We start from the raw sequence: 6,974 nt of genomic DNA, 5'->3' as shown, positions 1-6,974 counted from the left end.
ATCTCTGGAGATACCAGGTATTTAATTATATATTTGTTAGATATATATTCCCTATATTATACTTAGAACTTTCTCCTTCAATTTTTACCCACAACAGCAAAACAATGCTGAGCTGAATGTGATTGGTCCATGTGAGCTTCCATGGCTGAGAATGGACTTGAACCAACACATCTGGACACACCTCAAAAGATTAAATCCAAATATGTTGGTGTAGTTTTGACCTTCAGGAGAACATTGGATTGGTAAAAGCACTCATGAATAGAGACTTAGTTAAATCAGAATTAGTCAGAATGCTGTTGGGCTTTAACTTTCATACATCTGTACTCCATTCTCCCTTTTTTTATTTGTTTCCCCATTTCTGTCTTCTTGTTTTTCCATCCTAAGTTTCATTATTTTCCTAAATGTAGGAGATTTCAAGGACAGGTCTTCCACAGGAGACAAGGGAGATCGTCTCTCACATGGTCTGCTTCAATGGTTCTCAAAGTGTGATCTGGGGACCCCTGGGGGTCCCTGAGACCCTTCAGGGGGTCTGTAAAGTCAAAATAAATAAATATGCTAACAATTCTCAGTTTTAATTTCTAATAAAGTACATATTGACAGATGTCACCTACATAAACCAAAGCTCTTTGGTCCTCAATATTTTTTTACGAAGGTAAAGGGGTCCTGAGAGCAAATGTTTGAGAACCACTAGTCTACATCTATATTCCACTTGCAGTAAGCCAGTAGAGATTTCAAGAGAAGACTAGTGAGCATAAAGAGGCTTCTACATTGGAACAATCTCTGCTTTCCTCAATTGCTTTAAAACACAACTTTAAAAACAATGACTGGAATGGCTTTCATCTTGTGGCACACTCAAAGCTTTCTGATAAATTATACCAGCTGCAATCTTCTCACACAAATCAGAACATCATTAATACAAGATTACACATCATTTTATGATATCCAACTTCATGGGAATGCTATTTAAGTGTGGAGGAAGGAAAGGATGGTAAAAGAAAAAATAACCTCTACAGTGTAGCTCTGTCCTTGAACTTCTCACAGTTTGGGGAGGTACTGACCGAACAGTATATTATCTTTGCATTATTGTTAAAAGGAATCCTCTAAGATTTTTTCAAGTTCCTGATTACTTAAAGAGAAAGCTATACTAATTAAAAGCAATGGTACTGTTAACACTTTGCACTGTGTTCATTCCCCCAATTTGTTTCTTTGTATTTTGCTTGTAGCAATATTTTTATATATTATCTCATCAGAAATAGGATCCTGGCAGCTGTAAATAGATAGCAATGATGTAGAACTTATGTTATTGTCACTTGCTCTGACACTACAGGGAAATATCATCATAAAGCAGGATGACATTTTATCTACAGGAAAAGAAGCTCTTATCTCTATGAAAGAGACTGGAGAAAAGCAATATTTGCAAAGCTCACATTGTCTACATAATATGAGGTGGAAAGTTGTCACAGGGTCAAGAAAAAAAGAGGAGGAGGGGGTGACAATTTTCATTTTTTGGGATAATGTGCATTTCTTGAATTAAAGCAGAGCTGAAAGTTTCATGTTAATTTCTAAGTCTAAAAAGAGATTTTTATGGAGGGAAAATTTCTAAGAGTTTCATGGAACTATTTCTCCCATCTGGTCATTAACCTAACATTGTTGTTATGAGTGGAAAGGTCTTTGTTGCCCTTGCATACCCTTGCAAGCCCTTGTTGTTTTTGCTGTCTATTAGATTATTATAGTTTGGACTATCTGTTTGATTCAATGTTTTTAGCTGATTTTATTTTTTCCCTAGTTTTGTATGCTGTCCAGAGTCCACTGGAGTTGGGTGGCCAATAAATTTATAACAACAACTGGTGGGACCACAAAACAGACAAAGTAATAGAAAATGATGATGCTAAAGTGCTCTGGGACTTTAGAATTCAGACAAGCACCTGCCACACAACACCTCAGACTTAACAATTGTTGATAAGAAAGAAAAAACAGTTTGGGTAGTGGACATTGCAATACCTGGAGACAGCAGAATAGAAGAGAAAGAACTGGAGAAAATCACAAAATATAAAGACCTGCAAATAGAAATAGAATGACTGTGGCAAAAGTAAGCAAAGAAAGTACCAATAGTAATAGGTGCCTTGGGTGTGATCTCAAAACAAGAAACTAGATGTAACTAAATCTCATTAGTAACATCACATAATAATAAAAGCAATTCAGAATGAAGGTAATTTTCTCTCCAGCCTGGAATGCTTTGGAATTACAAGATATGTTCTCCTTAATCTTAGGCAAGCAAGACAAACAGTGAAATATTTGCTGGGGGAAAGGATGGAATTGCCTTGACTCACAAAGAAAGGAGGGTTTGCCACAGCATCTGAACAGTATAGATATTTGAATCTCAGAAATCTAGCATCATGAATGCCTTAAAAAAAGAATTATGTATCATCACACAAAATTGCAGGAAAAATCACTATGGATAGCTTTGTAATAATACTATAGCTTAAGTGAAGGAAGAGTGATTTCTTAAAAGCTTATGTTAGTTATGAACAATTGTATTGTGTTGAAGAGGGGGAAGCTAGGTATTCTTCCATTCTGGAGAAGGAGAAGGAGAAGGAGAAGGAGAAGGAGAAGGAGAAGGAGAAGGAGAAGGAGAAGGAGAAGGAGAAGGAGAAGGAGAAGGAGAAGGAGAAGGAGAAGGAACCTTTCCCTTACTCTGCACTGACTTCATCACATTGTTGAAGTTTAATTAGCAAGGTGGCATTGGGAGATCATTACTCTTCCAATGCAACAACTGATTGACTTGAAATGTAATTCCCCAGAAAGAAATAGTACTGGGGTGGGTGGTAAGAAATGGTACCAAATCAGATGCTGTAGAGGAAATTAGTCTGCAAACAGTCTGCAGGAGTCAAATATTGAGAGAAGGTTTCACATACTGTACATCCTAAAATGCTGCATTTCCTCTGAAAACATAATAGGTCAATATTTGATGGAACTTTGGCTGACAATAAACAGGAAATGAATCTTATGTTACTGGAAATGATGGATAAACAAATGGATAGATGATATGGAAGATAAAGAAATATCCTTGTTTTACAAAACAAATGGAACTTTTAAACATTTAAGTTGCAAAGTTCTTTGTGTCCATTCAAGCAGAAAACAACGTTCCTATCCCCAAATGAAAAGTTTATGGCTACTGACAGCTAGAGAGAAAGTGAATCAGTGAAGTAAAGTAGACTGTTTTTTCTGGTGACAGCCCCATCCTCAAAGTATCAAAATGATAAAGGCACTTAATAAAATTTTGTTCACCTTCTTTATTGACTTTAATTCTACCCTTTTCTAATAGAAGAACCATCAATTTTCAGGCATCCTGATTAGAAATATTTCCTGAGGTTAAAATTAGGCCTTTTCCCATATTGCATCTAATTCTCTTTTATGAGACAATGGAGTTCTCCTTAACTTTAAAGTAATACAAAGATGGAAATAAAAAGACATAAATTGTAGTTAATACATCTGAAGGATATAAGATAGAGGAGGAGGAAATCTGCATTGACTTGTATTTTATCACATACATAACTCAAGTAAATGCCTTTTAAATTGAACATTGTGCAGACTGAAGCTCTTGTAACTGTTCTGAATTTTGACATTAACTAGATTTGCTTATTAATATTTGCAATAATAGAAAATGTTATTTTAAAGGGTAGTAATTAAAGATGCACTTTTTCCACAAACATTTTGAGCATAAAATAATATTTTGGAGATAGGAAAATTCCTTTAATCCTCCATTTTCACCAGCCATTTGCCAGTTATTTGATACTCAGTTGTAACATCCTGGCTATGGAGGGATCAGACATGCATCATGATATTTCAATGCCTTATGATTACATTTCTTTAGATATTATCATTTCAGAACCAGGTTATAATGAGTATGGTGCTTCCAGTATCAACATAATACTCATTCATTTGAAATGGATTCCTTTCCTATTGCGGGAAGGGAAGGGAAGGGAAGGGAAGGGAAGGGAAGGGAAGGGAAGGGAAGGGGAGGGGAGGGGAGGGGAGGGGAGGGGAGGGGAGAGGAGGGGAGGGAAAGGGTTTGTTGTAATTGTAATGGGTACATCTTTGCACAAAACAGAACACTCCTAATCATGTGCATCCCATACTGCATTATCCCTATTAACTGTAATGACATGAGAATAAGCAAGTATCTTGTATTATTTAATCCTAATGTAGACATTTTCAACATATGGTATGTACAGTACGGCTATACAGTGCTTCAGATTTGATTTCAAGAAGATGCTTCAGGGTGCATGGAAACATGAGTGTGGTTCTTTAATGCAACTCTTTAAAGCAGCTGCATCTTTTCCCAAGATGATATGGCAGCTATGCAATCCCAGGGAAAACACTGCTGTTTTGAAGAGCTGCAAACAGATATTAGGTTCATGCTCTTGCCCACTCTTAAGTATCATTTCTGAAGCACTTCACAGCCATGATATGCAGATATTTCAAAACAAACGATATGTTTTATAGTTTTAGAAACAGTACAATAGCTGAATAGGATTGCCACCACTTTGCTGAACATCAAAATCTCCAGCAGCATAGCACTTACCCTACTTAGGCTTCCTTTGGAAAAATATCAATGCAAATTTTGTATTAATTAGGTGTATTTTCAAGTGCTCAAGATGACCATAGATGGAACATATTTAAAACTCCAAGAGATGGCCACTAGGAGTGTGCAAAGTAGCACACTCTGCTACGATGCTGCATTTACTCTGCTGCACAGAAGCAAAGGACCAGCTTCACTGTGTAATTTTGCTTGGAAGAGTTGCATCACATGAAGCTTCAGTGTATGCTTTGGCCTTTCAGAAAATAAGTCATCTTTTTCTACTATCTCCTTGTTGAGCAGAGTACAACAGTGCTCCCAGAAACCCTTTGCCCAGTGGAAAAATACACACCAGCATGATAGGTTTGCAAACTGCAATGTCCATATCTTGTTCTCCAAAGAAACTCAGCCAGAAAATATATACTATCTGGTTGTTTATTGATAAAAATGCAAAACTTCATAAAATACAAGTTGTATACAAAATATAGGAAAAAACACTTCTCATAAATTCAGCATCCAAGACTTATCCACAAACATAAAGTCTCCAGCCAAAAACTCTCGGAGAAGAGGTACACTACTTGGTTATTTGTTATAACTACATAACCCATAACACTACATACCTACATAGTGGCTAATGCTCTACTACAACTGCAAGTATAACAACTGGGCTGGGCATACAATGCTCCAGTTATATTGTCACTCCATACCCCCCACTGGGTAACTAGCATACAGACGCCAACAGGTGGCAGTAATTAGCAGTATACGTGCACAACACGCAGGTCACAAGTTGTTTTGTTTACATAAGCTACATAAGCTAGACATAATATTGTTGTACAGATAACGGGATGAATTTCTTCCCATGAGAAAATCCTGACACTCCTATCTCCCTTGGTCCTTAATGCAGCAGGTCATCTGGTTCTATTAACCTCACTGACCAAAATCCCAAACCTCAATAGTATGTACCTAACAGGAAGAAAGTGGTGACTCTGCATGTTACTGTTACAATGTTCCCAGTGCCACAAGTGCCTCCTTTCATGAGTGCCACCAATTCGCACATGTTTAGCAGCTAGACCTACTGTCTTCCTCAATAGCGAACATTACATTTATAGAGTATGCTTCTTTGCAATGACTCATGAGTGGCTACTCTCTGAGTACAGGGACAAAGAACCTCCCTCCTTGTAATTCTCACTGAATCTTCCAGGGATTTTCCAACCAACTTTTCTTCTGGTTCACAGCTGTAACTCCCAATGAGCAGTTTCACTACAGGATATGGCTTCTTATGGGTGAATATACTATAGAGAATGAATGGAAACAGTGAGGTCAACCAGCAGCAGAATGCAAATGCCATCAGAATAAGATACAGAGTTAAGATTAGGGTTGTGATAGACCGTATCCCTACTCTTTACTGATTTCATCTTTTAAAGGCATATGTGTATAATTCCTATTTGCACAAGTGGAAATAAGAGTTAAACTCTTTGCAGTATGTAGGCTACTATAATACATGCTGTCTGGACTGCCTTTGAGAGCAGCTCACAAACAGCGTGTAATTATCACTTCCCAGACTGATAAGGATTCAGGAGATGATTATAAAAACAAGCCCCTCCAAGCTCCTTCGTTATCAGTGAAGATTCCTGCCAGTTTGCTGGTTCACAGAGAGGCAGTAAAAAAAGAAAACAAGGAAAGACTTCGCCCTAACGTGCTTTGAGATATATTGATTGTAGATGGGAAATAGTTCATTAGTTGGAATTTTTATAACCCCATCTCTTTCTTCTTAATACATCTAGCTAAAGAGACTCTATGAAAATGGTGCTTGAAAAAGGAATAATGTTTGGTTTCTGGTGGATGCCAATGAGTCTTGGCAGTGCAGTTAGAATAAAACAGAGCGAATATACTACTGCCTATATTTGTTAATTTGAGTAAAAGGCAGAACATATCAAGAGAGATTCCTGAAGAATTCAGTGTTCTTTCTTCCTGAAGTGATTTTCCTTTTCTAGACCAGTGTTTCTCAACCTTGGCTGCTTTAAGACATGTGGACTTCAACTCCCAGAATTCTCCAGCCAGCCATGCTGCTAGCTGGAGAATTCTGGGAGTTGAAGTCCACACATCTTAAAGCGGCCAAGGTTGAGAACCATTGTTCTAGACAAATGGGGGAACTGAGCCAGTGTGATGTAGTTAAGGTGTTGGTCTAGCACCTAGAAAGCTCATGTTCTAGTCCACCCTCAGCCAAAGAAGTTAGTTGATTGACTTTGGGCTAGCTGGTCTCCCTGAGCCTGACCTACCTCAGAGAGCTGCTGTTGTGGGGAAAAAATGGGGAAAGGAAGGAATACTGTATATGCTGTCTTGAACTCCTGATGGAAATGGAAGACATACATCTAATAAATGAATACCTCAATAA

The sequence above is a fragment of the Python bivittatus genome, unplaced genomic scaffold (genome assembly GCF_059951505.1).
Source record: "Python bivittatus isolate LINGU-HERP-01145 unplaced genomic scaffold, Pbiv_v1 ctg000020_np1212, whole genome shotgun sequence".
NCBI classification, from domain to species: domain Eukaryota; kingdom Metazoa; phylum Chordata; class Lepidosauria; order Squamata; family Pythonidae; genus Python; species Python bivittatus.
This window is presented reverse-complemented; position numbering follows the sequence as displayed.